The sequence below is a fragment of the Zea mays genome, chromosome 10 (assembly GCF_902167145.1).
Source record: "Zea mays cultivar B73 chromosome 10, Zm-B73-REFERENCE-NAM-5.0, whole genome shotgun sequence".
Classification (NCBI taxonomy): domain Eukaryota; kingdom Viridiplantae; phylum Streptophyta; class Magnoliopsida; order Poales; family Poaceae; genus Zea; species Zea mays.
This window is the reverse complement of record NC_050105.1, coordinates 106,469,542-106,480,637: the sequence shown is the minus strand read 5'-3', so window position 1 is coordinate 106,480,637 and position 11,096 is coordinate 106,469,542.

Sequence of the window (11,096 nt, the reverse complement as noted above, 5' to 3'; positions counted from 1 at the left end):
TCATTTTAGCAGAGAAAGAGTGGTCGGCGCTGGACCTCGCCCAAAAGATCAAATAATCGAAGTGGCAAGGACTTGGGAATTGGCAGGCGTAATGTCTTTGTGCGCGTCTATGAGACGAACTATTCCTCCACTCCAAATTTTCAATTAGTGAGGGAAAACGCGCAGGGCCGTCTATGAGATATTTAGGCATCCATGCAAAACATAAAAATAGACCCAAAAATTAATGGTATATAGAGATAAAAACAATATAAAATGTATCGTTTCATATTTAATCTATTCTCATATTTTTATCCTCTCATATTATCTACTTTAAAGTCGATATTTCATAAATAATAAACAATATTTATCTTTTTATACCATTTATATTCAGAAAATTCAAAAATTTAGGGCCCTAAAAAATTGGAGGCCCTGTGCGTTATGCTGGGCACTCGACGGCCCTGACAAGCCGCAAGGCAAACTTTTTATTAAAAAATCAACCGGATCTCTCTTAAGAGACTCTGAAATACCCTTTTAAATCTAGAGTAATAAGGATTTTAGTGAAAAATACTCTCTCTAACGACCTCCATAATAATCATTTTTTTGGCTTGATGAATGCGCGGTCGAGGCGCTGACGGCGATCCGCGCGCGCGCTGCAGTAGAGAGAGTACGTACAAAATACACTCACGTTCAAGGCAAAATGCATATGGGGCCAGAGATGGTTGTCCCCTACATTCCACTTTAGATGACCGCGATTCCCATGGCGGCCGGAAATCGATCGAAGAGATTCAGAGCCCGGCCGGCCGCGGGGGAGAAGAACGACCAAACGGTGGTTCGATCGATTCTTTAAAAGGCATAAACGAAAAAATCTAGACAATAAAAAAACAAATCAGTTACAAACACAAAAAATATTGACGCTCACGGTGGGGGGCTTGAACCCACGACCTTAAGGTTAAGAGCTTTGTGCTCTACCAACTAAGCTAGACAAGCTTTGTGGTTACATATTCGAGCTCGGCGTCATAGCTCGGTGCCACGTCAGCTGGTGGACGACAGCGCGGCAGGTAGCTCGGCGCCAAGATCTATGGCGCCGAGATGTGTAAACTCGACGTCATAGCTCATGGCGCCGAGAAATGGGTCCAAAATTGCATTTAAGTTTTCTGGGGATCTAATTGGAAATTTTTGACATAAAAAGGACTCAAAAACAAAAAATTCGGCACGAGCGCCATTTGAGTTCAGAGAGGCTACGTTTTGGGGGAACATCAGCTTATTCTCAAAGAACGTTGAATCGAGGGCTTGTACATGCTATTTTGCCTGTGACATTGACTACCAAGGAAATGTTTGACATGAATAAATCATTATTAATGCACCCACTGGAAATCACATAAAAAACATGTTTTTTGTGTTTTGTGAGAGGGACTGCGCACCTTGGACGCCCCTTGTGAGATCATCTGGACATTAACACCATTTCTTCCTAGAACGTTGAATGCCTAACATGCAACAAAAGAGTCATACATTCATGTTTTGGTGTCCATTCTCTAGAATAAAAACACGACTAGCATGGAAGTTCAGAATCACAATATGTCATATTACTAATAGTATCATGAGGAGCTAACATGAAGGAAACGAGTGACACCTAAGAGGGGGAGAGGCGGGGGAGGGTGAATTAGTACTTCTAAAACTTTCTGTAAACTAGGACACAAATAAATCCCTAGAGCAAAACCTATGCAAATAAACAATCTAGAATGTGCAAACTAGGTATTGTCTAAATGTTGCTATCTCTACCGCACGGTCTAAGTTTCAATCCTAAACAATCTAATTATAAAGACAAGATTGAAACTTAAATGCTTAATATAAATGCAGAAGTTAAAGAGTAAGGTAGACATGTAAACTCTTGTGGATGACGTCGATATTTTTAGCGAGGTATCCGGAACCACGCAAGGTCTTGACTAATCCTCGTTGGTGCCCCTACGCAAAGGGAAACCCACGCGAGGGACAAGCACCTCGGTCGATGTTGGGGGTCTTCTTCTTCGCTGAAGTTCCTCAAGGTGAAAATACCTTCGACAAGATAATATAAAGGCATATGCGATATGATGATACAAATGAAAGCCGAAGTTATGGCTGAAGAAGCTTCGGCCTAGTATTATGACGAAGCCGAAGGTCGTCACCGACTCAAGGGAAAAAGACTGTTTAGTCCTTAATTATTCGTATTATGATTGTAAGTAAATGTCAGGGACATGAATGTAATTTTGTCCGGGCTGTGTCCCGTGCCTATAAATAGATGAACAGTACCCCCATACTGTTCACGCTGGATTGTAATCTCTCTCGCGTCATCTTTGCATTCCCACCTTCTGGCGAACCGAAGGTACCATTGTATTATAAATATCATTAATGTTAATTCTTATATGTGGATATGAATATAAATAAATTGTGAGGATCTGATCATTATCTTCCATTCTTTAGTGTTCTTTCACATTCTTATTTATATTCATATTCATACTTATATACTGAAATGATGAAGGTACATCCTTCATGACCTTCGTCTGAAGATCATTATATCCGAAAGGGAATAATGCTTCGAAGGATGAAGGTCTTTAACCATTAACAATTGTGTTGCCTTGTTCTTGATCTGTAGCATTTGAGAACAAGTGATCAACATTGGTGCCCACCTCCGGTGAACTCACTTCCACAACTGTGACAATGGCTCTGCAAAGCAAACAACCTTCGGTTACAAAGCTAGTGCTCCCGATCACAGGCGGTTCAACTCCTGAACCAGATAACAAGAGGCAGAAGAAAGAAGCACAGAGAAGGGTACATCATGTTGGGGTGCAAGGACCCTTCATCAAGTCCAAATGGTCTCATATTCCAATCACTTTCTCTCAGGAAGACCTTCAGCTTAAGGATTATCCTCACAACGATGCAGTGGTCATATCTTGTGTTATCAAGGGATTTCTGGTCCACAATGTCCTGGTGGACATAGGCAGTGCAGCAGATATCATCTTTGCAAAGGCTTTTAGGCAAATGCAAGAGCCAGATGACAAGATACATGATTCAACACACCCTCTCTATGGGTTCGGAGGATAACAGATTGTGACACTTGGCAAGATAACAATGCCGGTCACCTTCGGCTACGTTCACAACACAAGGACTGCGCAGGTTGTCTTTGATATTGTTGATATGGAGTATCCATACAATGCAATCATTGGTCGAGGGACGCTCAATGCCTTTGAAGCTATACTCCACCCAGCATACCTTTGCATGAAGATACCATCGGAACAAGGACCCATTGCTGTGCATGGGAGTTAAGAAACTGCTAGGAGAGCCGAAGGAAGTTGGACAAATTCGAAGGCTATTCATAACATAGATGAAACCGAAGCTTATCAGTAGTATAAGCATAAAAGAGAAAAAGCTGTTTCGGCAGATCAGCCAAAGCCTATGCTTTTGTGTGAAGATATAGCAGAGCAAAAAGTGCTGCTGGGGTCTCAGTTATCTAATGAACAGGAAAAGACTTCGCTAAGGTTCTTGTTTAACAACAAAGATGTTTTTGCTTGGACAACCAATGATCTCTGTGGTGTTAATAGGGACATCATCGAGCACTCACTCAATGTAGACTCGTCCTTCAAACCAAGGAAGCAGAGACTTCGAAAAATGTCTGATGACAAGGCCGAAGGTGCACGAAATGAAGTAAAAAGACTTCTAAGTGTCGGTGTTATTAGAGAGGTAACATACCCAGAGTGGCTGGCCAATACAGTCATGGTAAAGAAGGCCAACAGAAAATGGAGGATGTGTATTGACTTTACAGATCTCAACAAGGCATATCCGAAGGATGAATTTCCATTGTCAAGAATAGACTACCTTGTAGATGCGGCAGCTACTTCAGAACTCATGAGCTTATTGGATTGCTACTCAGGCTATCACCAAATCTAGATGAAAAAGGAGGATGAGTCGAAGACAAGCTTCATAACTCCTAGTGGCACCTATTGCTACATTCGGATGCCTGAGGGGCTCAAGAATGCTGGAGGAAGCTTTAGCAGAATGACTGCCAAAGTTCTCCACTCAGACATTTGCCAATTTCAAACAAGCTGGTCTTAAGTTAAATCCAAAAAATGTGTCTTCGGAGTGAAGGGCAAGTTTCTTGGTTGTATGGTATCGATAAAGGGCATCGAAGCTAACTTGAGCAAAATCAAAGCTATCCTTCGGATGGAGCCGCCAAATTCAAAAAAGGGGGCTCAAAGGTTAGCAGGAAGGTTAGCATCGTTAAACAAATTCATTTCAAGATCAGCAGAGAGGAATATACCTTTCTTTGAAATATTGAAATCAGCTGAAGTCTTCCAATGGGGTCCAGCTCAACAGAAAGCCTTCGAGGAGCTGAAGTAGTATTTGATAGATCTAACAACTCTAACCCCACCTTCATCAGGGCCCCATTACTTCTGTATGTGGCTGCTTCCCATGCTGCGGTTAGTGTGGCACTTGTACATCAGAAACAAGATGGCCAAATAAAAAAGCAAGCACCGGTATACTTCGTATCCGAAGTACTCAGAATTGGAGAAGGTACTGTATGCTGTATTGATGGCCTCCAGGAAGCTTCTGCATTATTTCCAAGCATATCATATAATGGTGCCTTCATCACAACCCTTAAAGGACATAATGAGGAACAGAGAAGCAACAGGAAGGGTCGGAAAATGGGCCGCAGAACTCAATGAATTCACCATTGATTATGTTCATAGATCTTCAATACAATCTCAGGCGTTAGCAGACTTCATTGCTGATTGGACGCCAGGGGCTCAGGATGAAGAAACAATAAAATATGCCGAAGCTTGGACGATATTTTGCGATGGGTCGTGGGGGACCTTAGGTGCAGGGACAACTGCTGTCCTGGTTGCACCTTCCAAAGTCAAAACATGTTATGCAATAAAATTGGACTTCAGCTGTACAAATAATATTGCCGAGTATGAAGCTCTTCTCTTGGGGATTCGGAAGCTAAAGTCAATGGTAATAAGAAGGGCAATCCTCAAGATCGATTCACAAGTTATCTCGGGTCATGTGGACAAAAGTTGTAAGGCAAGAGACCTGAAGCTTGAAAAGTATTTAGATGCAGTCCGAAGGTTGGAAGCCTCTTTTGAAGGATTTTCTGTAAAAAATATTCCAAGGGGTGAGAACGAGAATGCAGACTTATTAGCTAAATCAGCGGCACAGGGGCTCCCCTTACCTTCGGAAGTATTTTTTGAAACAATAAAAGCACCTTCGGTCGAGCTCATGGAAAGAGCAGTGCTCACAATTTCACCTGTACATAGTGAAGATTGGAGGACAGAAATTGTATCCTTCCTTCAGGGTAATTGTTTTTCAGATGACGAAGCTTATAACAAAAGAATGGAAGCAAGGACAAGGTCATATGTAATAATAGAAGGGGAATTGTACAAACGCGGAGTTTGCTCTCCATTGCTCAAGTGTTTATCTAGAACCGAAGGACAAGAACTAATGAAGGAGATACATGCAGGGCTATGTGGGGCCCACATTGGGTCTAGGCCTTTGTTGGGGAAGGTCTTCAAACAAGGCTTCTACTGGCCGAAGGCAGCTTCAAATGAAGCAGAATTGGTACAGAAATGTGAAAATTGCCAAAGATGCGTCAGAGATCATAAGCAACCTTCATCTTTGACTCAACTAATACAACCAACTTGGCTATTGCAAAGATGGGGTTTGGATCTATTATGACAACTCCCACCAGCACAGGGCAACTTAAAATATGTTGTGGTGGCAGTGGAATATTTTTCTAAGTGGATTAAAGCAAAGCCTTTGGCTACAATAACTTCGACCACAATACAAAAATTCTTCTAGCAAAACATCGTTTGTCGCTTCGGTGTACCGAAGGCTATCACCGTTGATAATGGAACTCAGTTCGATGCTGATACTTTCAAAGCTTTTTGTAGCCAATTTGGTACAAAAATACACTTTGCATCAGTGAGGCATCCTGAGTCAAATGGGTTGGTAGAAAGGGCAAACAGAATCATAATGACAGGAATAATGAAGTCAATTTTCAATCAGCCTAAAGGAAAGTGGCAAGACGAATTAATAAAGGTGGTTTGGAGCCACAACACTGCTGTATCAAGGTCAACAGGGTTTACTCTGTTCAAGCTTTTGTTCGGCGACGAAGCAATAACACCAGAAGAAGCAAGAATGGGTTCAATAAGAACCCTAGCTTCGATAGAAGATGAAAGTGGCTGCCAAGTAACAAAATATACCATAGAAGGGACCAGGCTTCAAGCCATAGAGCACATCAACAAATACCAGGCCGAAACAATAAAATGGCATCACAGAAAAGTTAGATTGAAAAACATCAAGCCAGTTCATTTAGTGCTTCGAAGAGTGGCTAACCCTGATACAGTAGGGAAGCTTCAGCTCAAATGGGAAGGCCCTTTATTGGTGGTATCTTCGTCAAGACCCGGTTCTTACAGACTGAAGGATATGAACGGCAACGACATACCCAGGTCTTGGAATGAGGATGAGCTTCGGCGATATTATGTGTAATTGATGTAATTTTCTTATTTTTTCCCTGTGGCACCCTTTTCCTTTCAAGAGGGAGGAAAGGTTTTTAATGGGGCCATAGGTTGTAATTTTCAAATTTTCTTGTTTAGCCCTATGTAATACAAAGGGCCAAATTCCCCCCAAGAATGTAACATGTAACAACGGAATCCGCACCATCGAGTGCAAAAAGACAGGGGAAAGCTCAAAAGTCGTCCCTAAGGGGATGCAGAGCTAAAATGTCACCCAAGTAAAGGGTGAAGAAGTTACAAAGCTGTTCCTAAGGGAGCACAGAGTAAGTTCCAAAGCTCAAAAAGTCGTTCCTAAGGGAGCGCAGAGTAAGTTCCGAAGCTCAAAAGTCGTTCCTAAGGGAATGCAGAGCCAAAATACCACCTAAATCAGAGGTGAAGAAGATCAAAAGTCGTTCCTAAAGGAATGTAGAGCCAAAATACCACCTAAATCAGAGGTGAAGAAGCTCAAAAGTCGTTCCTAAGGGGATGCAGAGCTTAGCATCAAAGTCATTCCTAAGGGGATGCAGAGCTAAAATACCACTTAAGTAAAAGGTGAAGAGACTCCAAAGTCGTTCCTAAGGGGATGCAGAGTCTGTGTGTGGTTTTGTGTGCATTTGTGACATACATTTGCATGTCTCATCACATCATTTTTGCATTCATATAAGCATTCATTAGACATTCGTAGGATCATCATCATCATGACATGAAGCACAAGCGTTAACAGAAAAGAAAAAAGATGCATCTCTATGGTGACAAAATGCTTCGTTGAATACGAAAATGCTTCGTCTCAGAGAAAACTTCATCATGTATGGAGGTGCTTCGTCTTTAATGAAAAATGCTTTGATGTGAACGAAAAGAAGGGAAGGTGTTTTTTTGCCTTCGGCTCAAAAAATTGAAAGTATTGGTTTCACCCACAGCAAAGCAATTCATACATAGATGAAGAGGTAAGATTATATTACAAGGTATGGATAAATATGTACAATATTATGCTCAAATGTCAATTACAATCTTTTGTCAAACAGAAGTCTAAGTTTATCTACAGATAAATGCAAGACGGGAATCCTAGTCTTTAGGACCTTCAGCACATGCTTCAGTTTAACGGTCTTCGGCACCACCATCCTGCAGATAGATAAAGGTATAAGGCAACCGACAATCTAATAAAGGTAAACTAAGGTAAAAATATAAAGATAAAAGATTCATGCTGAGTTAAGCAGTTTCCGAGCTTCGTCTCCAGCTAGCTCACGCCCGCCCTTTGCCCAAATTTGAGTAATAAACCTGTTTCCGATGCTTTGGGCTTCAGCGGGAATATAAACTAAATCTGACGTTCAAAGGCTGAAGGTTGACTTATTAACCGTTTCTGCATGAGTGCATCCAGCCTTCAAAAACGCAGCAGCTGTGCCACGAGAAGCTAACAGAGCACAGAAATCCCCGTGCCCAGTTTTAACTTCATCGAGAGCTTCAACTTCATTTTCAATATGCTCGAAGGCCTTGGGGATATCTTTAGCCGAAGGGACAATTTCTTCAGAGGTAGCCCCAACTGAGTTGAATATTCCTTTCAGTCGGTTCACACAGCGGGTGGCAAAGTCCGTGCACTTGTTCCGAAGGTCTTTCATAGACTCACGAAGCTTCGTATTTTTGTTAGCTTCGGCTTCAACCCTTGATTGCAGTTCTTTTATTTCTTGGTCGAAGCGCTCTGATTTTTTGTTCAAAATTGTTCGAGCATTGTCAAGCTCCTCACTTAATTTAGTGTTTTGAGATTGTGCTTCCACGAGGGAGCCTTTGACCTCTTGCAGCAGGAAATCCTTCTTCCCTAGAGAAGCTTCAAGATCTTTTATCTTACTTTCCAAGCCTTCAATTATAATTTCGTTTTTCCTATCTTCGTTATCCTGCTGCATTTTTAACGCTTTGCTTAGCAGCATACTCTGCAGCAACAAATTATAGTCAAAAAATTTAATTCACCACAAAGATAATAATAATAACCTACTCACTTGTCTCACCTTGAAGTTGGAATAAAATAAGCTACCGGCAATACGTTGCCATCGGTAGCAGCTGATATCAGTTTCTAGCTTCGGGAAGCCGACACTCTTTGATAAAGTGTCGACTATCTTCGTCCCGGCGCGGTCACGGATACATCCCAAGATCTCTTCATCAACCCCGCCGAAGAGCAAAGCTCCCGGTTGGTATCCGCACAATATGGCAAATTCTTTCAGCTCCAATTTTTCTTCTTCTGAAAGCTCCTGACCGCTCAGGTGCCGAAGGTCGAAAACGTCTTCGCCCAAAGGACTGGAATCAATTCCCTTTTCTTTATCTGGCGCTGTGGCCACGTCCTCCTCTGCAGTAACATATTTAACTACATCTGATATAATTATGTCAATATCCGACATTGTAGCTTCGGCTTCACCGGCGTCCTTGGCTTCGATAGCAGCTTCAGCTTTAGCTTCGGCACCCGCAACAGTCACTGTCTTAGCCGCCGAAGCTGAAGGCGGTGTTCTTTCAATGGCTTGCATCACATTTACTATTCGTCGTTTCTTGTGCTCTTTTACTTTCTCCTCTGCAGCCAAAGGTTGTCCTTTCTTCTGTAAAAATTTTGTCAGCTTTGATCCCAGTGGACTTAGCAGCTTGAAGGGCGGGGAGTCAGTCATTACCTTCAGAATTTCTGCTACTTCGGCAGCAGAGGGCGTCGAAAGAGCTTCTTCTCCTGCCTTCGGCTCAGAAGAAGGCACTATGCTAAGCTTTCGCTTCTTGGAAATTGCCATCTTTGGCTCTTGTGCTGTTCTTGGTTTCTTCAAAGCTTTTTCATCTTCCTTTATCAATCGGGCAGCTTGCCTATTCAGAATACTGACTATTCTTTTTCTTTGTATCCCTTCGGTCCCTTCGTCGAGTTTCTCATAGTTAGGGTAGTCGAAGTTTAAGGCATCCATAACACAGTTCAGCCTTCGTTTTGGCTGGGTGCCGAAGGCGGCAGTCATCAATTGATCTTCTTTTTTGGTGTAATTACCAAGTATCTCATTGCACATGGTCTCAATCATCTCCAACCATTTGTTGCAAGGTTTTTTGAATTGTTTCTCAAATTTAAAGCGATAGGGGAGTCGTACAAGCTCATGTTTTTTCCCTTCTTTCTTCTTCTTTGGCATCCCCCAACCGCTGGAAGTTGGAAATGTTTTGTTTGCCAGATATTCTTGTACTAAGTTCCTAGTACTAATCTCGACGACCACCACTCTAAATTCAACTTCGGCTACATGGCATGGGGAGCCAAGTTGCATATGGCACAAGGGTCTGGTCATTCTGAAGCTTAATTTCATGGGCCTCATGACCATGGTCACCAATTTTTCCCTTCTCTTCTCATCCGCTTTCACATAAAACCATTCATTTGTCCACCCAGTTGGCCATTTAGTACGATAGCCAATTACAGGAGCCTTTGTATCTTTTCTATATGCAAAGTTGTAGCATCCAAAGTTCTTATGAAGACCATCTGCTCTGGCATTCGTCTGATAGTGCAGTTCATGCACCTGACAAAAAGCTTCGGCATTTGTGCTCATACCCTAGCTTCGAAGAGCCCAAATAAAAGCACTGAGCCTAACATTAGCATTGGGTGTCAATTGATGAAGGTATATCTCAAAGCTCTTTAAAATTTCCCCTATCATTTCATTTAAGGGGAACCGAAGTCATGCTCTGAAGAAGCTCTTGAAAACGACAACTTCATCCTCTTTTGGCTCCGAAATTATTTCCTCCCCAGCAAACCGGACAAGCTTGCTTTCAGCCTCCCCGAAATAACCAAGTTTCTTCATCATAACCATGTCATCCTCCGTTATAGTAGATTTCCCAAACTCAATATGGCCAGGCTTTGTTGGGCTCAGAATGTTGTAATCTTCTTCACTCTCATTATCACTTTCGCCTCCAGCTACAATCTGTTCAGCTTCGACATTGGAAGCACCTACGACATCAACTTCCTCTGACACAACCAGACCCGATCGCTTCATTACTTCTGAAATTGGTGTTGTTTCAGTGATTTCAGTCTCCTCTCCTTCATGAGATACCCTAGCGATGGATCTTACCCTGGCCATTTGTGTGTCAGGTTCTTTAAGATGAAGTGAAAGTCGCCTAGAGGGGGGGGGGGGGTGAATAGGCAAATCTGAAATTTATAAACTTTAAGCATAACTACAAGCTGGGGTCAGCGTTAGAAATAAAAGTGAGTCCGAAAGAGAGGGCAAAAACAAATCAACCAAAGAAATAGAGCGGATGACACGGTGATTTGTTTTACCGAGGTTCAGTTCTTGCAAACCTACTCCCCGTTGAGGTGGTCACAAAGACCGGGTCTCTTTCAACCCTTTCCCTCTCTCAAACGGTCACTTAGACCGAGTGAGCTTTTCTCCTTAATCAACGGGTCACTTAGACCCCTTACAAGGACCACCACAACTTGGTGTCTCTTGCTTGAGAACAAGAATGGAGGAAGAAGAAAAGCGATCCAAGAACAAGAGCTCAAAGAACACAAGCAAAAACTCTCTCTAGTCACTATTTGCTTGGAGTGGAAATGGGACTTGGAGAGGCTTTGATTCTATTGAATTTGTGTCTTGTATTGATTGCACTAGCTCT